This window comes from Odocoileus virginianus, chromosome 12 (assembly GCF_023699985.2).
Source record: "Odocoileus virginianus isolate 20LAN1187 ecotype Illinois chromosome 12, Ovbor_1.2, whole genome shotgun sequence".
NCBI lineage: Eukaryota > Metazoa > Chordata > Mammalia > Artiodactyla > Cervidae > Odocoileus > Odocoileus virginianus.
Window position 1 is genome coordinate 4,366,335 of NC_069685.1, and position 23,088 is coordinate 4,389,422.

The 23,088-nt window shown below is 48.0% G+C and overlaps 1 long non-coding RNA gene across 2 annotated transcripts in view; it reads left to right on the forward strand.

The window, feature by feature from the left end:
* Positions 1-15,282, forward strand: part of LOC139037729 (uncharacterized) — a 60,517-nt gene extending 45,235 nt beyond the window's left edge. For both annotated transcript variants that reach the window (XR_011490572.1, XR_011490573.1), the window contains one exon: positions 10,397-15,282. This is a non-coding gene — a long non-coding RNA (uncharacterized lncRNA). The remainder of the gene's footprint in view (positions 1-10,396) is intronic.
* Positions 15,283-23,088: the final 7,806 nt, after the last annotated feature.

The window sequence follows — 23,088 nt, forward strand, 5'->3', positions numbered from 1 at the left end:
TCCTGACCCTGGGCCTCAGAGGCCCTTTCTGGCACAGTTCTGCCCTTGGGACTCAGCCAGGGTTAACTCTTCCTGGGTTTGGGCTCAGCCTCTGACTCATTCTGGTTCACCCGCCCCAACAAGATGCTCCCACCTGCCTTGGACCCCTCGGGAGGATCCCTCTTGCCTCCTCCCTGGTTGGGTCTTTGAAGTCAAGGAGGGGAGGAAGGTCTGGACAGACCTCTTCCTTTGTGTTGCCATTAATTTGCATTTGGTTCAAACTGGCCCATCTGTTAAGAATTTGTATTTAATTCAGTTTCAAGCCCTTTACAAATACGGCTGCATGTCATCTCTGCTCCCTTAAATAACATTGATGGGCTTGGTGAATGAGCTCAGAACAGAGGTGCAGGACTCCAGAAAATTCCCACAGGACACAGTAATAAACCTATATGATATCAGTGACTCAGGCCTTATTTTTCTACTAGTAGACAAGGTCAAGTTTAAAGACCTTGCTGAAATCCCTGCAGAAAAACCTCAGCACTTCCCTGGTCTGCAGGCCACGGTTCTGCCTCAGTCCCTTCACTGCTGATGAGCTTGGAGCCTCACCCTTCCAGTCTATAGAGTGAGGAGGTGGTAATTCTGGTCTCAGGCTTCAGTGAAAGCTCTCTGTGGCTCCTGATTTACAGGTATCACCCGATGGTGGTGACTGACAGTTGAAACCTACCGAGATAAGGCTGACAGGCTGGTGTGACTTGTTTTTGGTGATCTGTGCCCCTCCCAACCATCACTTCTAAATGCTCACAAATCACCCACTGAATAATCTGTTCTAGGATGTTGCTAGGAATCATTGTTTTAAATCATACTCAATGCTCCATAGCTCATAAAAGAATCCTCTTCCCACTTGTGAAAGTTGAAGGAAGCCCGCATGCCCTGATGGGTCACTGACATGGGAGTACTTTCCAGATAACGCACAGACTCCAAAGAATCAGTAAGTAAAAGATAAAAAACCAACAGCAAAACTGGCCAAGGGCACGGGGATAGGAGAGGAAGCCTAAATACCAAAGATGCTCCACCCCACTTGCAAGCAGGGAAATGCAAATTAAAAATCAGGGTGAGAAACCATTTCTCACGCATTACATCAGGACATGGAGGCTGGGACCTTCTCACACTGCAGTGTGGTGGGGTTGGGTGGCTCTGGAGAGCAGCTGGCCACATCTAGGAAAGCTGGAGGGGTGCAGGCTTCCCGCCCCCCCCCCCCCCACCTTCCACCCAGCAAGACGGAGCCTCGGTGTAGACCCCAGCTCAGTTCTTGCTCACACGCCCGAAGAGACATGGACCCAAATGTTCACAGCAGCGTTCTTTACTACGAGAAAAAGTTCAAACAGCTTGAATGTTCATCAGTAAAATCGTGGCATGTTGATACAGTGGAATTCTACCCTGCAATGAAAATGAACAAACACGTGAGGGTGTACAAGGAAGGCACCTAAACCCTGGAAATGTTCCACATATCTTTTTCAAGCTAAGTGATGGTTGCTTGTTGCTGCTGCTAAGTCGCTAAGTTGTGTCTGAGTCTTTTGAGATCCTGTGGACTGTAGCCCACGAGGCTCCTCTGTCCGTGGGATTTCCCAGGCAAGGATACTGGAGTGGGTTGCCATTTCCTTCTCCAGGGCATCTTCCCGACCCAGGAGTTGATTTGCAGGTGGATTCTTTACCACTCAACCACCATGGAAGCCCAATACAATCACTTCGTAAAAAATACCTTGAGCTGTACCTTTAAGATTTGTGAAAAAAAAAAGTGTACCAAGTATGAATGAACATGAACGACACGTATCTGTGTAGATTGGTTTGAAAAACATAGTGCTAGAGAAACAGATATCACTGCAGGCTACATATAGGATCTAAAACTTGCCGAACAATGGGGTAAGCTGTTCATGGATACACACAGAGCTGGTGGAAGCATACAAACCCACGTCAGGGTGCAGAGGCTCAGTAGAGAGGTTTAGAGGGATCCATGCGGCAACGCATCTGTAAACATTTGTTTCTTAAGCTCCGTGATGGGTGCATAGGTATATTACTGTTACTTATATTTAATAACATTATAATATTAATGTATGATTATTTATATTTTTGTATAAGTAAAATATTTTGTTTGAAACTTCGTACTAAAAGTTAGGACACAGTATGTCTGTCTGCAGTTTTCTGGCTCCCTCCCTTTCTCCAGGATTCTCACAGGTGACCTCAAAAGCTGAGAGTCCTATCTGCATGTTTTTCTCCTGCTGATGGGGAGTCAGTGCTGAGAACTCTGGAACCAGGAGGCCCGGGCTCAAATCCCAGCTTGCCATTTGCTGGCTGATGGACCTTGAGCGAGTGATTTAACCTCTCTGTGCCTCAGTTTACTCGTCTGTAAAATGGGGATTATAACAGCACCCATCTAACAGGGTTATTGGTAGAGTAACTGAGCTAAAACATTGAGAATTGTGCCTGATGATGGTCTGTGCTGTATGCACTAATTCTTCTGCTGAACTTGCCAGGCCAGAGGGCTGCTAAGCTCCACTCTCGTTGTGCTGGCCCACCGTTTCCAGCCCTCTTCTTCGTGGAAGGCACTAAAATAAAATAAGCAGGGAGTTCCCACATTCTGACTGCTTTCTTCAGTCCCTCTTGTGTGGAGGCCAGTTCCTCCTCCTTTTACTTTCTTGGTCTGCCCATCCCTCTAAACCCCATTGTTTTCCCCTTAGCCATCTTCTCAAGCGTGAGGACCGTCTGGGCCTGCCTCCCCGACCTTCTGCTTCAGTGACCATTAATTATTATGTTGGGTCCAGTCGACATGGTGTTGTAAAATATTTGAAACAGTTGCCTACACTTATAAATCAGGAGCGCTCCCATTAAAGTCTGGACCCCTAACTTCTGTTGAAAACCGGGACGATCTCGCCACATGGGGCTCTCTCACGTGCTCGCTTGGCGACCGCCGGTCTGGGCAGAGGGCCAGCCCCGCGAGCTGCACCCCAGCTCTGCCCAGCAGGCTGCGGCCCTGAAGCAGGGGTGCCTTCTCCAGAAGATGGGTCCCCTTCTCCTAAATAGCAGAAATGTCACAGGAGCTTGAGAGCTCCCTGCTCAGGGAGGGGCAGGACGGAACTCCCCCTCTGTGCCCCGGCTTGCTCTGGCCCGTTGAGTTGGCACGCGCCCCTGAGGCTAGCAATCCCAAGCCCTCCTTATGGGACCGTTCTCCTCTGAGTTCCTGTGCTCGTCTTTAACATTTGAGCCCCCAGGAAAGTGTATCTGCCCTGTGCGGTCCTGTGAGAAAGCACTCGGAGGTGACTTCTTTATGGAGAAAGCATTTCACTGACGTTAAAGCATTCCCTGGAAGCGTGGGTTCTCTGTGAGAGTATCGGTTGGCACCTGTGCCATCACTTCTGCCTCCAGCACCTGGGTAGCCACTACTAGTCAATCTTCGATCAGCCACCCTGGTCCCTGGAGGAGGGGGAGGCTGTGGGCAGTGGGGGACAGAGGGGGCGATGCGGAAGGGCAGGGCATCAGTGTCCCTTGTGAGTGTGGCGGGGCTGGAGGCCCCTGAGATATTCACAGCTTCTGGAATTTCTCCAGAATGGCGAATGTCTGACCCTCATCTATTTTTTTCTTTTTTTTTTTTTTGTTTGGTGATTTGCCAATAATAAGACATAAGCTTAAGGGAATAAATACAAATTTGTGGGAGCTACAAGACAAAAGTTTAGCCTTAAGGCTGTCTACTCGGCAAGTGATTTTCAGGAGGGGAACCAGAGGGATGGAGTCTGCAGATCTGACAGCTGACAAGGAAGGGAACGCTGCCAGATCCCAGGCCTCCTGACAGCAGGGGAGTGGGCCTGGGTCCCAGAGGAGGACCCTGGGGCAGAAACAGCAGGCCAGGAGGCTGCTAGAGACTCCGGCTCTCATACCTCTCTGCTTGGGAGTTTATTTCTGAGACGCTCCTTTTTCCCTTGACTTTTTTCAGAGTCTCAGATTCTGCCATTCTCAAGTCAGAAATCATAAGCAACATATCATGCAGACCCCCACTTGAGTGCTGCTCTGTTATTTGTTCTCAGACCATGTCTGGGGTAGAAGGGCATCAGGACAGCACCGCCCCCTGCCATCCCTGCCAGAGGCATCAATGCTTTTCCCCTTCTGCCCAGACTAGACGCAGAGCAGAGCCCGCTCCACGGCCTCTGGAGTCAGTTTACCGCCCTCCGTGCTCTGATGAAGACAGTTCTCACTGGGACTCTGTGAATTGGAGGAGGAGGAGGATATTGGGACACGACTTGCGAGCAGCCTGAAGTAGCAGACATCCTCAAGTCTTTCTTACTTTCAAGTTTCAGATTTAGGGTTTTTTGTACCTTTCTTTCAAAGAAAGAGCTGCAAACCCAGTTATCAGATTTCTGCTCAGGACTGAATCCACACTAATGGGTGTGGAGGCGTGTGGAGGGGTGTGGGGAGCTGTTTAACTTCCAAACGTTGTTTGCCCTGGTGTGGGTAAAGCCCGCAGCACACGTCACTGCCTGCTGTTTCAGGAAGAAATTAAAGAGAAGAAGTGTTCTTTTTTCTTTTTTTAAAAAATTAGTCAGAATATAGGTGGAAGAGAATCAGTTAATGTAGAAGCTAAAGGTAAAGAGCAAGGTTGATGATCTTATTCTACTTAGCAAACAGACACAAAACGTGAGCTAAAAGCAGCTGTAAACTCTTAGAGCCCAGACCTTGTTTCTCATGAGGCCATTCTAGAACAGAAAAGGAACACATTGAAATTCTTTGTGTGCGGTGGAGGAGGTTCTTGTCCCCCAACAATCATATGTTGAAGTGATACCCCTCGTGTGATCGTGTCAGGAGGTGGAGTCTTTGGGAGGAGATTAGGATTAGATGACGGGGAGGGTGGAGCCCTCATAAATGGGGTCAGTGCCCTTATGAGAGTCAGGGAGAGCCTCCCAAATACGGAGTTGCTCCCACAGATCTGTACTGATTCCCATAGGGTTATGGCTTCCTTCTCTGCTTTCCACCATGTGAGGATAGGAGAAGTAGGCATAACTCAACCCATTCTGATTAATGTAGAAAATTATACAGTCGCCCCTCAGTGTCCACAGATGAATCTCCGTGTATAGCAAAGTACGAGGGTGTTGGAGTTTGCTATGTAAAATGGATGGAGCCCATGCAGCCATCTGGAAGCAATGAGGTGGAAGCTTCATGTCAAGGGTGATGGAGGAGCAGTAAAGAAGTCTGGATCCCTGAAGCCTTCTCCTAGGCAGAGACTGCCTACCTTTAGTCTTCCTTACCTGAGACAACTGCTATTAAGGATTTTAGCCTAAACTGATGGACCCTTCTTTCCACAATTGTAACCAGTTTTGTTTGCATCTGAATCATCACAGTCTTTTCTCGACAAGACATTCTCTGACTCCAAATGCACCTAAGCCAATCTGCTTCGCTTTTCCCACTAAGAGAAAGAGAGAGAATGTATGTTGGGGGAACGTTCCGGTTCTGCCTCAAATTAAAGTAACCCTGAAGTTTACACAGCAGCTGATTTTAGACAGCTTGGAAGCCCTGCCTGTGAGCGCTCTGTCGCCCACCGGTTGGCTCACCTGAACTGCGTTGTTGTGATGCTTGGTTTCCAAAGAGGAAAAGGCTGAATCCCGAGCACACGCAATGGCTGCTCTGAGGGGGCTGGTAATCACGTGTCTGCTTATCTTGTGTTCCAACACCCTGCGTCCCCAGCTACATGGTAATTGGAAGGGGACCTCGTCTGAGGCACGTTTTGCGTGTGCTGGAACCCTTACAGGTGACATGGCGTCTCTACTGTCTGCCTTCGACACAGATTTCTGCTCCATGTCAGGGATGACACAGGCCTCGGAGGTGTTCTTCTTGGCGCCACCAAGTCCCAGGAGAAGTTTGCTGGAGCAGCCCCTAGGGCCCAGCTGTCCCCGGATCTCAGCTCTGAAATGTGGATGCCTCTGCGCAGGTGCTGTTTAGTAGGGCACCAGTGCAGGATGTTGGCAAAGGGGATCCTGGCTGTTTTCATCAGATGACTTTAAAATTCTCCTGTTGACTAATGTGGAACAGCTAAAATGAAAACATGTTCCACAAACCGACTCAGCAAGCTTATCTGGTTTGTCAGTGACTGGCCGTGTGTCGGCCTCCTAAGTCCACGCCTGTGCCCTGGACAGGCCCCCGCTGGTAGGGAAGAACTGCTCTGGAATGACTTACTGCTCACACTGTCTCAGGAGCTTCCTCCAAGTGTCTTCAGACAGCTCAGGTGGGCTGGCCCCATTTGGGGGGGCTTCCCCCAACTCTAAGTTGTGAGACTCAGTTCAGACGAGCTGACCTCTGAAGCTGGAAGGTTTATTTTGGAAGCACTGATTTCATTTCTGTTCCAGTTATAAATAGGAATATAAATATTTGCTGGTGGCTCAAACAGTAAAGAATCTGCCAGCAGTGAGGAGACCCAGGTTCGGTCCCTGGGTTGGGAAGATCCCCTGGAGAAGGAAATAGCAACCCACTCTAGTATTTTTGCCTGGATAATTCCATGGACAGAGGAGATTGGTGGGCTACAGTCCATGGGGTTATAAAGAGTCAGACATGACTGAACGACCAACACTTTTATTTTTCTTTCCAGCTATAAATAGACTAAAGCATATAGCTGAGGATTCAGACAAGATGTGTCTTTCAAAAACTTAACAATGAAATAGCTTAATGCAATAGTAAATTTCTTTGCAGGATTTATAAAAAATGTAAAATCATTGAAGAAAAGCTGTAAGTTAGCATACTTACTGTATGCATTTACTGAAGTGTGTTTATGCCAGTAGATGGCTATTTTAATGCAATTCCAACACATTTTATGTAAGATAATCATCATAAAAGGCAACTGCAATACAGGGGCTTTCAAAATGAGAAACTTTGCATTTTTAAAGAATGAAGTTATTCTCCTTTAGGGGCCTTCAGAGAGAAAGGCAAATGTAGAAACATAGGAGCCTCAGCTGGAATAGCCAGCTGCTGAGTGAGAATTTGCAAGTCAAAACTTGCTTGCATCTAGTTCTCAGAATAGAGAAGAATGTCATGGAAGATTGCTTAGAGGAAAAATTTTAAAGTTCATTAGGAATTTCCTTGACTAAACCAGGAGAGAGAAAGTGAGGAAACAAAGTAAGAGGAATGTAAATGTGCAGAGAAGGTCAGTTCCGTTCAGTCGCTCAGTCGTGTCCGACTCTTTGCGACCCCATGAACCGTAGACGCCAGGCCTCCGAGTCCATCACCAACTCCCGGAGTTTACTCAAACTCATGTCCATTGAGTCGGTGATGCCATCCAACCATCTCATCCTCTGTCGTCCCCTTCTCCTCCTGCCCTCAATCCCTCCCAGCATCAGGGTCTTTTCCAATGAGTCAGCTCTTCCCATCAGGTGGCCAAAAGTATTGGAGTTTCAGCTTCAGCGTCAGTCATTCCAATGAATACCCAGGACTGATCTCCTTCAGGATAGACTGGTTGGATCTCCTTGCAGTCCAAGGGACTCTCAAGAGTCTTCTCCAACACCACAGTTCAAAAGCATCAGTTCTTCACACTCAGCTTCCTTTATAGTCCAACTCTCACATGCATACATGACCACTGGAAAAGCCATAGCCTTGACTAGAGCAGTTCTCATAAAGATGTATGTGGGTAATCCAGTGAGCGAGTTAGTAGGAGCCAGCCCAGGTGCTCGGCACTAGGATGGAGAAAAAATATGCATTAGATGAGGTCCCCGTCCAGATACCATGCAGCTGGAATAGATCCTGTTAGGAATAGATACTCGTCTAGAAAGGGCTTTCTTTCCTTTCCTCATTGAATTTAACTGAAATATATAGCAAAAGTCACAGAGCAATTTTGTGTAAACAGAAAAACCAGGATTACTTGGGGCAGAAGTGAAAGTGGGTGTTGCCAGAAGGCCCTCTCCCTTTCCTGATGCACCGGGATGCCTGCCTTCTTCACCTCTTGCTGCCACTGGTGACACCAGGTTTTGTCATCAGTTGCTCAGTTTACCTTGATGTTGTTGTTGTTGAGTCGCTAAGTTGTGTCTTACTCTTTGCAGCCCCATAGATGGCAGCACAGGCTCCTCTGTCCTCCACAGTCTCCTGGATTTGCTCAAATTCACGTCCATGGAGTCGGTGATGCTGTCTGACCGTCTCAACCTTGCTGCCCCCTTCTCCTTTGGCCTTCAGTCTTTCCCAGCCTGGGGGCGGTTCTTATCAGGTGGTCAAATACTGGAGCTTCAGCTTCAGCGTCAGTCCTTCCAGTGACTATTCAGGGTTGATCTCCTTTAGGATGGACTGGTTAGATCTCCTGGCAGTGCAAGGGACTCTCAGGAGCCTCCTCCAGCACGAGTTTACCGTAGGAAGTGTCTGCTTGCGTTTCTCAGCACCCTTCAGCCCCACAGCTGCTTTTGTACGGTGTTCACGGGGTGAGTGGCTCACCGGAACCCTGATGCCTTCCCGTTGCCCGTTCTTCCTCAGAGCCCTCCTGCTCTGAGACCTGCCTTTCCTCTGAGCCTCCCCTCTAGGGCTTCCTACACGCTCTGGGTCTCAGTCTTTCAGAATCTGCCCTTACCCCCAAATCTTGCTGCTTTTTATGCCTTTGAACAAGCTCTCCTCCTGCCGGCTGTGCCGCCCTCTCTCTGCTCCCTGCACCTACTAGTCTCTTGGCCTCACACTCGATTTCAAGGAGTCAACAAGACGCCTCCCTCACTTCTAAGCACCCTCCCCTGGGTGCCCTCCATGCCCTGGGTACATCTCTTTCAGGGTGTTTATCCTGCTGTGTGATTAGCGGGGGCTTCTGCCTCATAGGTGCCAGTTACAGAGACAGACTGTGAGACCCCAGTCGGCAGGACTGTGCATCCCTCGTTGCGCCTGGCACAAACCGTATACCTGATAAATAATCATTGATTAAGTGAGTGGATCCATGAACAAACAAACCAAACCTGGTGTCTACTGCAAACCAAGACACTCTGATACCCTCTGCTTTTCCTTCTCGGAGAGTCTCTCCCATTTCACCCTCCACTCCCACCTTGCGCTCCCCGACTCTCCACAGGCACCAGCATTGTGAACAGGCCCCTGAGAACATCCCGAAGGTGGGGAAAGGGGAGAAACATTCTAGGAAAGTGCACTGGTTTGTTTCACCATCCATTTCCAGGTAAGTTCTATCTCTGATCACATCAAGTATGAGTGTGAGCAACAACAAGATTTGGAGCAGAAAGTGGAATGGACTGGGAAAGAAGAGGGAGGAAAAAACCTGTTTTGGGGTAGCACCTGTGGATATACAGTCCCCATCAGATGAGGCTATAAAGAACCTCTTCAAATTAAAAGACATACTGCTGAATATGGGCTTCCCAGGGGGTGCTCATGGTAAAGAACCCATCTGCCAACGCAGGAGACACGAGAGAAATGCCCAACTCCTGGGTCGGGAAGATCCCCTGGAGGAGGGCATGGCAACCCACTCCAGTATTCTTGCCTGGAGAATCCCATGGACAGAAGAGTCTGGGCCACAGTCCATAGGGCTACAAAGAGCCGGACACGACTGAATCGACTTAGTACGCACACAATGCTGAATATATTGTTGTTCAGTTGCTCAGTCCTGTCCAGCTCATTGCTACCCCATGGACTGCAGCACACCAGGGTTGCCTGTCCATTACTGTCTCCCAGCGTTTGCTCAAACTCATGTTCATCGAGTCGGTGATGCCATCCAACCATCTCATCCTCTGTTGCCTACTTCTCCTCCTGCCTTCAATCTTTCCCAGCATCAGGGTCTTTTCTAATGAGTTGGCTGTTCGCATCAGGGCCAAAGTATTGGAGCTTCAGCTTCAGCATCAGTTCTTCCAATGAATTTTCAGGGTTGATTTCCTTTAGGATTAACTTGTTTGATCTCTTTCCAGTCTAAGGGACTCTCAAGAGCACTGCAGTTCAATAGCATCAATTCTTTGGCGCTCAGCCTCTTTATGGTTCAACTCTCACATCTGTACATGACTGCTGAAAAAAACCACAGCTTTGACTATACCGACCTCTGTCTGCGAAGTGATGTCTCTGCTTTTTAACACGCTGCCTAGGTTTGTCAGAGCTTTTCATCCACAGAGCAAGTGTCTTGTAATTTCATGGCTACAGTCACTGTCCACAGTAATTTTGGAGCTTAAGAAAATAAAGTCTGTCACTGTTTCCATTTTTATCCCCATCAATTTGTCATAAAGTGATGGGACCAGATGCCATGATCTTTGTTTTTTGAATGTTGAGTTTTAAGCCAGCTTTTTCACTCTCCTCTTTCACTTTCATCAGGAGGCTCTTCAGTTCTTCGCTTTCTGCCATTAGGGTGGTGTCATCTGAATATATTAATAACAGAAAAAAGTAAACTTTCTATGCACATAGAAGCCATTGACTGTGTGTTTTTGCTCCCCAGGTCCATTTTCTGCGCTGCTTGCCTTGGGAGGCTGACGTATCCAGGCTGCACCCGGGCCTCCCTGACGTGGATCAGACCTGCAGGAGACACCATCAGTAGATCAGAGAGAAGGAATAGGAGAGTGAGGTTTCCGCTCTCCCCTCCATCCACCTGGCTCACTTGCCCTGTTTTCAACAGAACTGCCAGACCAGTCATGGAAAGGACGAGGACTTCGTGCTTATTTCAAGTCCGCGGCACTGCAGCATTAAGCGAGCAAGCTTTGTAAATCTCACCAGTGCAGGAGTGAGGAGCCGGAGGAAGGGTGGCTGTGGTCGTCCCGGCTCTGCGCCACGGAGACACAGCAAACCGAACCTTCTCTGCGTTCCTACCTCTGCCATCTGAGACGAGGGGCATCCCTGCCGCCAAGCTCTGTGCTTAGGCCCCTTTCCCTTCCCTCGCCTAGCCAGCATTTAACCCTGGGAGCAGCTGAAGGTCACTCCCACTCTCCTTTTGCTCAGTGACCAAAGTCAGACGTTCTGTCTGAAAGTCAAATATCTGTGGCCGCTTTCTTCAGTGATCTTTGAGATTCTTCATCTTCCTTCTCTCAGGTCAAGTAAGTGTTACTGGTCATAGGGGAAATTATAAACACAGACAAATCGCTGTAAGACAGCATGCTCTGAAGACATCTCTCTCTCTGAGGTCGGGGCAGTTCCACACACACTGGCTAACGTCATCCTAAAACCTGTGAGGGAGTGAGCACTGTTTCCTTTACTTCACTGATAAGAAACCTGATTACTGGAAAGTTACAAAGCTTGCCCAAGGTTACACTGGCTCCTGTCTGCCAAAGCTAGGTTCAGACATGGAGATGCCAGAACGCTTGTTCTTAACCACCCGACTCTACTACTGTGGGAGCTCTGACAACCCTGCATCCCATCTAAGCCTGCGTTTCCCCCACTGAGAGTAAAGACGCAAGATTAAATCATTGAAAAAACTGCGTCTTGCTCCAAAATTTTCTCTGGAGGGGGCTGCTTTGCCTCTATTAACCACCAGGTGGCGCAAAGCCAACAATAGGATCTGGTTGCCAGGACTCCAGGGCCAAGACCTACTTGCCCCCTGAACCATCTCTGACTGTGGTGTGGGAATGCAGTGGAAACTTGTTCCCAGGAGCAGTCCGCAAAGCCACACAACACCCACGTGGCAGAGCTAAGAGTTTAACCAGTCTGTCTGACTCCTCTGGGCACACTTCCATCAGTTGCACCATGCTCTGCTCTTAAGGGGACAGGCAAGAAGGGAGACTCAAGGGACATAAGCTTGAGCAAACTCCAGGATATAGTGAAGGACAGGGAAGCCTGGTGTGCCTGAACACACAAAGTGACTGAACAACAAAGAAAGAAGGTCACTTAGCTCTTTTGAAGCACTTTGAAGTTTCGTGCAAATGGCATGTTAGAATCAACCTTCCAGATGAATAAAGGTTAAGAAGTTGATGCATGCCTATACCAAAGTGGATGTTCTCAATCAATGAAAGAGGCTTGCTGCTAATAAAAAGAAAAGAGATCTAAAAGTTCAGTCTCTCAGTCGTGTCTGACTCTTTGCGACCCCATGGACTGCAGCACGCCAGGCCTCCCAGTCCGTCACCAACTCCTGGAGTTTACTCAAACTCATGTCCATCGAGTCGGTGATGCCATCCAACCATCTCATCCTCTGCCGTCCCCTTCTTCTCCTGCCTTAAATCTTTCTAGCTAGCATCAGGATCTTTTCTAATGAGTCAGTTCTTCGCACCAGGTGCCCAAAGTGTTGGAGTTTCAGCATCAGTCCTTCCAATGAATATTCAGGGCTGGTTTCCCTTAGGATTGACTGGTTTGATCTCCTTGCTGTCCAAGGGACTCTTAAGAGTCTTCTCCAACACCACAGTTCAAAAGCATCAATTCTTCGGTGCTCAGCTTTATTTATAGTCCAACTCTCACATACATACATGACTACTGGAAAAACTATAGCCTTAAATAGACGGACTTTTGTTGGCAAAGTAATATCTTTGCTTTTTAATATGTTGCCTAGATTGGTCATAGTATTTCTTCCAAGGAGCAAGCATCTTTTAATTTCATGGCTGCAGTCACTATCTGTAGTGATCTTGGAGCCAAAAAAATAAACTCTGTCACTGTTTCCATTGTTTCCCCATCTATTTGCCATGGAGTGATGGGACCAGATGCCATGATCTTAGTTTTCTGAATACTGAGTTTTAAGCCAGCTTTTTCACTCTCTTCTTTCATTTTCATCAAGAGGCTCTTTAGTTCTTCTTTGCTTTCTGCCATAACGGTGTTGTCATCTGCATATCTGAAGTTATTGATATTTCTCCCAGCAATCTTGATTCCAGCTTGTGCTTCATCCAGCCTGGCATTTAGCATGATTGTATTCTGTGTATACGTTAAATATGCAGGGTGACAATATACACCCTTGACTTACTCCTTTCCGTATTTGGAAGCACTCTGTTGTTCCATGTCTGATTCTAACTGTTGCTTCCTGACCCACATACAGATTTCTCAAGAGGCAGGTCAGGTGGTCTGATATTCCAATTTCTTGAAGAATTTTCCACAGTTTATTGTGATCTACACAATCAAAGGCTTTTGCGTAATCAATAAAGCAGAAGTAGATGTTTTTCTGGAACTCTCTTGCTTTTTCTATGATCCAACGGATGTTGGCAATTTGATCTTTATTTTGATCTCTGCCTTTTCTAAATCCAGCTTGAATATCTGGAAGTTCATGGTTCACGTACTGTTGAAGCCTGGCTTGGAGAATTTTGAGAATTACCTTGCTAGCGTGTGAGATGAGTGCAGTTGTACAGTAGTTTGAGCATTCTTTGACATTGTCTTTCTTTGGGATTGGAATGAAAACTGACCTTTTCCAGTCCTGTGGCCACTGCTGAGTTTTCCAAATTTGCTGGCATATTGAATGCAGCACTTTCACAGCATCATATCTGAGGATTCAAAACAGCTCAATTAGAATTCCATCACCTCCACTAACTTTGTTTATAGAGATGCTTCCTAAAGCCTGCTTGACTTCATTGTCCTCCAGGTGTCAGCTCTCCCTGGCTGGTGGAGCGCATGACAGCCTGGCCCGTCCAGCCTTGGCCTGCGTTGTCTCCATGCCCTGAGATAAACGCTGGAGAACGGGGCTTGGGGAATGAAAAGGAGAAAGTGGAAAGAAGGATTTTTCCCATTTTTTCGGTCATGCCATTAGACATGCAGGATTTTCCCTGACCAGGATCAAACCCACGCCCCCTGCATTGGGAGTGTGGAGTCTTAACCAGGGAAGTCTGAGGATTCTTCCTTATTAATGCTCGACCTGAAGTCCATGGGTGTGCTGGTGGTTTAGTCACTCAGTCATGTCTGACTCTTGCAACCCTGTGGACTGTAGCCCGCCAGGCTCCTCTGTGCATGGGCTTCTCCAGGCAAGAGTACTGGAGTGTGTTGCCATTTTCTTCTCCAGGGGATCTTCCCGACACAGGGATCGAACCTGGGTCTCCTGCATCGCAGGCAGATTTTTCACTGACTGAGCTACGAGGGAAGCCCTCCATGGGTGTGCACATATGCCAGTAACCCCGGCAGTGGCAGCCAGCCCCCAAACATTTTCCAGGAGAGGATACATAGTTTAAGGGGACGGACAGGGTTATTTCCTGAGGGGACAGGATCTCAAGTCCCAAAGTCATAATTACAGCACATGTCCTCTCCAGATTCTGGAAGAACCTGTGGCAGATCTAGTAACTTAGAAAAGTTTGACCAGTTATCCTGACAAACTGTGAAGTCTGTGGAAAAAGCATAAAAATGTCCACTAAGGAGAAGAAAATGGTAAAGGTCACTATGCTCATTTAGAACTGAGTTTACCCACGTGTATTCCCATTTTCTCTTCCTGGTGGAAAAGAAAAGGAATTTCAGTCTCCAAAGAGAGAATTTTGTTAAAAATGAAATGCATTTGATTTATTTAGAAAGTCAGTGTGTTACGTAAAGATGGTTCCATACGAACAGAGTCTCCCTCCTCCTGGAGCGGGGTCACCCAGACACCCCATGAGCAAGAAATCAGCTATGAATCCAGCGCCAACACATTGGGCAGGAGCAATTACCCCTGAGTCAGGTCCAAGTGCATGCTGGGAGTGGATAAATCCTTAGTCGTTGCACCCACTGTGTGAAAACGCATGCCCTCCACTTCCCTCTCAGTCACTGGCTGCGGCTCCCGCATTTACGAGCTGGGAGTCTTGTCAGACTGAACGGTAAAATCGTCCTTGTGGCTTCTTTGGCCCACCATCTTCCCTGGCGTGCACTGCTCTTCCCATGAAATGTCAGCTCTCATCAGGGAACAAAGGAAGCCAGAGTGTGAGCTGGAGGGGAACTAAGACACCATCTGGTGGCCGTTCACTATAAATCTTTGTGTCTGATGCAAGTTTCTTGCACAAAGGAGCTCAGTCTTCTGATTTGTAGGCTGTCAGAAGGCAGTCTCTATCACCTGGAATACCCAACACAGCAGGGTAGGCCTCTTTTCAATTGTTTTCCCAATTTTAAGTACTCAATTGTATAGCACAGGGAACTGTATTCAATATTTTGTAATAACCAATAGTGGAAAAGAATCTGAAAAATAATATATATTAATATATATCAGAATCACTTTGTTCTATCCTTGAAACTATCACATCATTGTAAATTAACTCTGCTTCCATCAATCAATCAATAAAGTACTTGATCCTAAGGTTTATAACAACATGTTAACGCTGCAGCAGAAACGCCCCCTTTGGAGTCTTTCATGCCTTGAAAAAAAGAAAGTGTTGTTTGGGTTGTGGTGCTTTATCCTGTCAGTTGTGAGGGTTCTTAAAAGGAAAAAAATGCCTGAGAAATGCTGATTTTTTTCCCATGAATGTTCTGCAGTAAAATAGGGAAAAAAAAAGAGAGAGTATCAGGTTCTGATTTCATTGAAAACTTCCTTCACTGACTAAAAATGATTTTTTCAAGACAAGTGAATTGCAGACTTAACCTTCCCCAAGTCCACCTCCTTCCTTGGGCTCCCTGACCACAAGCTGGCTTTTGTCCTCTTTTGTAGACATGGTGACAGAAGTGCCTGGAACTTGACATTTATTGATGGGTAACTACAGAGCAAGGCTCCCCCTGAGCGGAATCCCTCTCCAGCGCTTACTTCCACTCAGCGGGCGGCTCGTTCTCTCCCCCTAACTCCCCACACAGCCCATCCTGACCAAAGGGGGAGTTTTGTGTCCCAGTTTTTTTTTGGCTGTACCATGCAGCATGTGGGTGAACAGGGATCAGACCCACATCCCCTGCAGTGGAAGCTCGAAGGGCAGAATCTTAACCACGGAACCACCAGGGAAGTCCCATAATAATATTATTATTATTATAAATTTTTTTATTTAGTTGCATGGTATGCATTATTCTAGTTCCCTGACCGGGGATCGAACATGCGCCCCCTGCAGTGAAATCTTGGAGTCTTAAAAAGTCCTGTGTCCCAGTCCTGAAGTCTTCCTTGCTAAGGTAAAATACTCTCAGAAAATATTTTCATTTTAGACAGGTTTTACAAAACCTGCGTGAGCAGAGGGACAAATTTTCTAACAAAGTGATTTTACATTTCCTAGTGTTACGGCGGTGCTGGGAAGCAAAAGCAACAGGGGCTCCCCGGGGGCGCTCACTGGTTCTCCCCTGCCCTGAGTCATTCCCAACGTGGCTGTGGGCAGTGGGCCGTGGCCAGTGGGCCGTCCACCTCAGGGCAGCCGCTGCCTTGTGTGTGGTGAGGCTGGGCCTCCGCAGAGGATGTCCAAGACCCTGAACGTGGTGTCCTAAGAATGAACACCGGCTCCCCGAGGCCGGAACCCAGGGCCTGTGGCTCCCATCCAGGGGCGCCCTGATCCTTCTCGCCTTCTCTTCCGCTGTGCTTGGGGGACCCGTGTTCAGACTTGCCTGTTCTGAGATGAATAGTGGGCACTGCTGAGAGGTGGGAGCTCCCCATTAATTAACAGGAAGGAGATGAAACAGGAACCCAGCTGGGAAGGAGCCGCTCACCTCCCGTAGCAGGAGTAAGGACGGGGGACGGGGCGGCCTGCCCCAGACAGCGCGTGTTCTCAGGACGCGGGGGCCTGCCCGGTCTGGGCTCACAAAAGCACACATGAGGTGACTCTCCCAGCACTCACTTGTCGGATGCCAGTAAAGCCCGAGGTGGCCACCACCATGTCCCTGTCTGCAAAGGTCAGAGGCTGGGACGAGCTGCCGGACGCAGTCAGGCCCTGCACGCTGACTCTGTGCCTCTTAACTGGAGCATCCCCGAGACCCTGGCAGACACGCGCGGGCCCATCTGCTGTCTGCGGCTCTCCCCTGGGACACCAAGGCCCCAGCCCCGAGCAGCAGAGAGCTGGGAGGGGGGCCCGGGGGAGACCCCACAACCTCAGCGCAGGTGTTGCGCGAGATGCCTTCCCGTCCTGAGGGCCAGTGGCCCTGAGATCCTGAGACAAAGAAAGCCCAGGCGTTTGACCTCACGACTTGTCAGAGTTTAAGAGCACCCTGTCAGCCACGGACGGGAGAGTTTGTCAGAAGCACGTGAAAAGTTTGTGGCAGAAAAGCTATGAGGTGTCAGTGCTGACGCAGTCCCCTGAGAGCAGAGTCCAGGGAGCCAGTCCCCTCACAGAGACGCAGGCTTCCTACCACGAGTGTCTCCAGATGGGACCCTATTTGGAAATAGGTTTCTAGAGGGGGTCAAATTAAAATGAGGTCAGTGAGACGGCCCCAGTCCCGTAATGACTGATGCCCTAGCACCAAGGGGACGTTTGGACACAGCCCACTTGGGGAGTACGCGGGGCAGGGGGAAGATGAAGACGTCCATCTACAAGCCAAGGAGAGACGCCAGAGCAGAGTCTCCAGAGCAGAGTCTCCCTTGGGCCCCTCAGGAGGAGCTGACCCCGCTGACACCCGGAGTCTAGACTCCAGCCTTTAGAACTGGGGTTAGGGAAGACACACAGCCCTGGGCCGATCCCCAGGTGCTCTCTGCATGGCCCTCTGCTTTGGGAGGTCCCTGCATTCCTCTGGGTGACTAGAAGGAGGCCGGGCACAGTCCAGATTTCTCCTAACCCACCCACCCTGGCTCCTCTGCCCTGGGTCTATCACTCTGACACTCTGGCCTCTGGGCCTCTAAGAACCACTTACTAAAAATATCTAACCTTAAAAATCTTTTCTTTCCCTTTTTTTTTTTCTTTTTCAGTCGTCCAGCCATGTCTAACTCTTTGCAACCCCATGGACCATAGCCCACCAGTCTCTTCTGTCCGTGGGATTCTCCAGTTAAGAATACTGGAGTGGGTTGCCATTCCCTTCTCCAGGAGATCCTCCTGACCCGGGGACCAAACCCAGGTCTCCTGCACTGCAGGAAGATTATTATTATTATTTTTTTTTTAGGAAGATTCTTTACCATCTGAGCCAACATGGAAGCCCAACCTAAAAATATGCTAACCTAAAAAAGTCACTGGACCAAGACCCTGCTTTTGTGCAACAGGTCAGGATCGCCACGTTCCTAAGATGCAGTTTGCTGGAGCAGTGGTGTCCAGAGCTGGGGGTGGGGTGGGGCCTAAAGCAATATTTGAAATAGTGTCTACGCAGCTAGGAAGTTGAAGTACATTTTATGGGTAAATTGGTACACAGGCTACGAGTTCTCTCCCTTCCACACAAGCCTCATCTTCTCCCACTGAGCCTGCCTTGAAGTTCCAGGCCCGTGGTTCTCAGATGTCCTTACTGGGGGTGGTGAGGGGGCACCCCCGCCTTTGAACCCACCTCGTTAACCACACTGGCTGCTCCTGCCTCTTTCCCACAGCTCCTGCAGGGGTTGCCTGGCTAGAACAGGGGGATGTGTGTGTGCCGGGCGGGTTCTGAGAGTGTTTGTGCTGCAGGTGCGGGCTTGTTGGGCAAAGAGGTGCAGGAGGGGTGGGTGTGGCAGGGTGGGGACCAGGCTGGCACGCGTGAGCAGGCGGGGGAACGTTCGGCGGGTCTGCGAGTCCTTGGAACTGCCTCCCCCGCAGAATACTTGTGTCATTTTTTTCCTTCACAGGATGTGTATTAAGCAGGCCGCAGCTGTGGGAACCAGACCTGCAATGGAACAGGTCCATGAAATGGCTTGTTTTGACATTTTGATGCCAAAGCCGGTGGTGGGACCATTCTAAGCCTGGGTTTAATTGGGAAGCATCCCCACCCCCCACCCCCCAACCCTGCAGAGGCCTCACCTTCCGGGGTGTAATTCTTCTCAGAAAACAGACTCAGGGCAGCAAGGAAGACCAGGCCGGAGGGGGCCCTGAGGCAACTTCTCCCTGCCGGCTGGTGGGTGTGGGGAGGGAGAGGACTCTGAGGAACCAGGAAAAGGAGGGAAGAGAGGGGAGGGGAGGGCAGGCTCCTTTGGGCTTCAACCGTGCTTCGTGACTCAAGTGAGGGTGATGCAATGCCTCCTCTGCCGACTTCCTGCTGTTGTAAGTCTGTGTGAATAATTCTGATAATGACCCTTTACTCAGCTGGGGTGGCTTCCAGATAAGCTGATTGCTGTCAGCTTATGTGCGGGCGCTCTGGGCTGTCATCTGACGTGATGTCACACCCTGCCGTGACGGACTGCCCCGTGGGGCCCGGGCCCGGGGAGGAGTGATGAGACGAGGCCTGTCGGGGTGGGGGGAGGACCCTGCGGCCTGCCGGGCTGTCCCCTTCCTCTGGGCTCTGGGCCCTGAGGCCCTGCGGGCAGCACTGGGCCTGCTGGTGGGCACAGGTTGCCAGGAGCAAGCTGGGTGGACGGGAGCCTCAGTCTTGAGGTGAGAGCTCCAGGTCATCTTTCTCGTCAGGGGCCTTGTTGATACTCGGGACCGCGGTGGTCACAGCAAGGAGGCGGGGATGCGGTTTATCCGCGCGTCCTGAAGTCACCGCGGGGGACCGAGGGCCCCCTTCTCCCCACACGGTGACTCTCTGTTACCCTTCCCAACACCTCTTTCCTCCCTGTCGGTAAAAGTCTGACCAAGGTCTTTGGGGCGCCACCCCGCTACGTGTTCGGGGGCCTCTGCCCACCCTTCTGGCCCCAGGGGGAGCAGGTAGCTCGCATTGGCCGTGAGAGCACCGTCCCGCCCAGCACAGGGCCTGGTTCGGGCGCCTGCCGTCGGAACAGTCCCAGGGCTGCTGTCAGCCTGAGCGGGAGGGGTGCAGAGTGAGCAGGGTTTATTAAGCATGGCTGGGGGCACTTCTGTCAACCTGGGAGGAGAGGCTGACCAGGAATAAAAGCAACAGAGAGAAGGAGGGAGACCAGACAGACAGGCAGAAACTGTCTCCAGCATCCACCCCAGCATCCATACCCAGCGTGGCTGGCAACTGAACAGAGCTGTGTTGAAACCCCACTATTTTCAGGCTTATAAGCCAATAAGTTCTCACTCTTCCTCTCTCTCCTCCTGTTCCGGGTTGGGATTCTGTCATCTCCACCTAACAGAATCATGAGCAAAATGCAAACTCTGTTGCCTCCAAAGGCGTAGCACAGAGTCATCTTGGTCTCCCGGGGGCCTGGCTCTGCTCTCTGGGGCAAGCTGGGGGCCTCTCTCAGAGGGGCCAGTGGATCCGAGTCTGCCGCTGCACTCCCGCTCATCTGTCTCTTCCCCTGATATCCTACTTTCTTTTTCTTCTTTCCTTTTCTCCTCCCTCTCTCTTGATTTTACCCATGATTTGAAAAGGTGCTGAACATTTTGTGTTGCCAGAAAGTAACCAAGGGCTGTAAAAATGATGGGGCACAAAGATGGAGCAGCAGCTGGCAGAGGCTCTCAGTGGCCAGTTCTGGACCAGTTTGAGCACCAGAATAGAGGACATAGTGCATTATAGGCTGTTAGAAAATAGGGCTCTCTGAATCTGCACCAGTGATAAAGAGATCAATGAATGAATGAGTGAATGAATGAGAAGGAAGGGCCTTCACCACAGCAGAGAGTGAAGTGCACGCATGCTAAGTTGTTTCAGTCATGTCTGACTCTTTGTGACCCTATGGTCTCACAGAGTAGCCCACCAGGCTTCTCTGTCCATGGGGTCCTCTAGGTAAGAACACTGGAGTGGGTTGCCATGCCCTCCTCCAGGCGATCTTTCTGACCCAGGGATCAAACTTGCTTTTCCTCTGGCTCCTGCATTGCAGAGGGATTCTTTACTGCTGAGCCATGGGGGAAGGCCAGAAAGTCAAGTACCGGTCAGTAAATGTGAAAGAATTCATGGGTGAAAATGTATGAAAAGTTTTCATGTTGAAAAAGCATCATTTTTGAAGCATCATAATAAAAACTTAGGTTGTCAAGGATGGATATATGGATGCTAACTTCAGGGGAAGTTTGCTGAGAAGCAGCATGTTTTCATAGTCTCAGAGTATTTCCCCACAGATTGCCTATCAGCTGCCAAGGAAGGCAGAGTAACCACCCAGTGGAGAAATAAGACCACGTCTTCATTAAAACTAACATCGGCATTGAGAGCCAGGTGGATACCACATGCCTCCAGGACTCCCTGAGGAGAGCACAACTTTGGGAGTCCCCCCGAACTTCCCCGCATAAACAGATTCTAATCACGAGGAATCATCTGACAAACCCCAAAGGGTGACTGTTTTGGTTGTTTAGCTATTTAGTTGTGGTAAAAACACACTAACATAAAATTTACTTTTTTAACCATTTTAAAGTGCACAGTGCAGTTATCAACTGCATGCACATTGTGTAACGGATTTCCAGAACTTGTCATCTGTATTTATCACTGGGGGACTCTCCTGCTCCCCGCCCTCAAAGCCTCTGGCAACTACATTCTTCTGGCTGTTTCTGAGTTTGACTTCTTTGCATACTTCATATGAATGGAATTATGCAGTATTTGCCCGGCTTATTTCACTTAGCACAACATCCTCCAAGTTTGCCCATACTCTAGCATGTGTCAGAATTTCTTTCTTTTTAAAGGCTGAATAATATTCCATTGTGTATATATGTATATACTTCATTTTCTTTATCCATTCATGGCTGTTGATGGACATTTAGGTTGTTTCAACATTTTGGCTATTGTGAATAATGCTGCTCTGGACATGGGTGTGCAACTATTTTTTCAGGATCGTATTTTCAATTTGCTGGTTATATCTGCAGAAGAGGGGTTGCTGGATCATATGGTAGTTCTATTTTTAATTTTTTGGGGAAAGTCCATCTGTTTTCCATAGGGGCTGCCTCATTTAACATCCCCACCAGCACTGTGTGAGAATTTCCTTTTCTCCACCTCCTCTCCAACATGCTTTCTGGCTGTGTGGGGGTCTGTTTTGCTTTGTTTGCTTGTTTGTTGATAGTGACCATCTTCATGGTATGAGATGATATTTCATTGTGGTTTTGATTTGCATTTCCCTTATGTTTAGTATTGTTGAGCACCTTTTCATATGCTTATTGACCATTTGTATGTCTTCTCTGTATAAATGTTTATTCAAGTCTTGTTCATTTTTTAATTGATTTTTTTTTTGTTTTTTATTGTTGAACTTTATGAGTTCTTTATACATTCTGGATATTAGCCATTTACCAGCTATATGGTTTATAAATATTTTCCCCTTTTCTGTAGCTAGTCTCTTCATGCTTTGATTGTTTGGTTTCCTTTGCAGTGCAAAATTTTAAAGTTTGCTGTCGTCCATTTGTCTACTTTCGTCTCCTCTACTTTCGGTGTCAGATCCCAGAAATCATTGCTAAATCCAGTCATGAAGATTTTCCTCCATGTTATCTTTTAAGAGTTTCATGGCTTCAGGTCTTATATATGGTCTGTAATTCATTTTGAGTTAATATTTGTATGTGGTGTAAGGTAAAGGTCCAACTTCATTCTTTTGAATGTGAATATCCAGTTTTCCTAACACCATTTGTTGAAGATACTATCCGTCTCCATTGTGGAGCCATAGTACACTTGTGGAAGACCAGTTGACCACATATAGGTCATTTCTGGGCCTTCTATTCTATTTCATGCCTCTATATGCCTGGCTTTATGCCGGCACTATACATTTTTGATTATTATATTTTGTAATATGCTTCTAGAAATTAGCTTTATTTTTCCTTCTCAAGATTGTTTTGGCTTTTTGGGCTCCTTTGAGATTCCACATGAATTTCAAGTTGTTTTTTTTTTTCTATTTCTGAAAAAAAAAAAAAAAAAAAACCATTGAGATTTTGATAGGGATTTTACTGACTCTGAGATTGCTTTGACTAATATAGACATTTTACTAATAAGTCTTCCCATTCATGAGTATTAAATGTTTTGCCATTTATTTGTGTCTTTAATTTCTCTAAACAATGTTTTGTTGTTTTCAGTGTCTTTCTTCTCCTTGGTAAAACCTCCTTGGTTAAGTTTACTTCTAAGTATTTTATTCTTTTTGAATGCTATTGTAAATGGTATTGTTTTCTTAATTTCCTTTTCATATTATTCATTGTTAGTTTGTATAGAAACACAACTGAGTTTTGTGTGTTGACTTTGTATCCTGCAACTTTTCTGAATTAATTTATTCTAAGTATTTTGTGGAATATTTAGGATTTTCGACCTACAAACATTTTGTTATTTAGATAGGAACTGTAGTCCTTAAAAACATTGATATTATAAAAGATAAAGAAAAATTATGGATGCAGTTCAGAATAAAGGAAACTAAATCAACATAAGAACTAAAAGCAATCCCTGATTCTAGATTGCATCCTATAATGGAGGGGA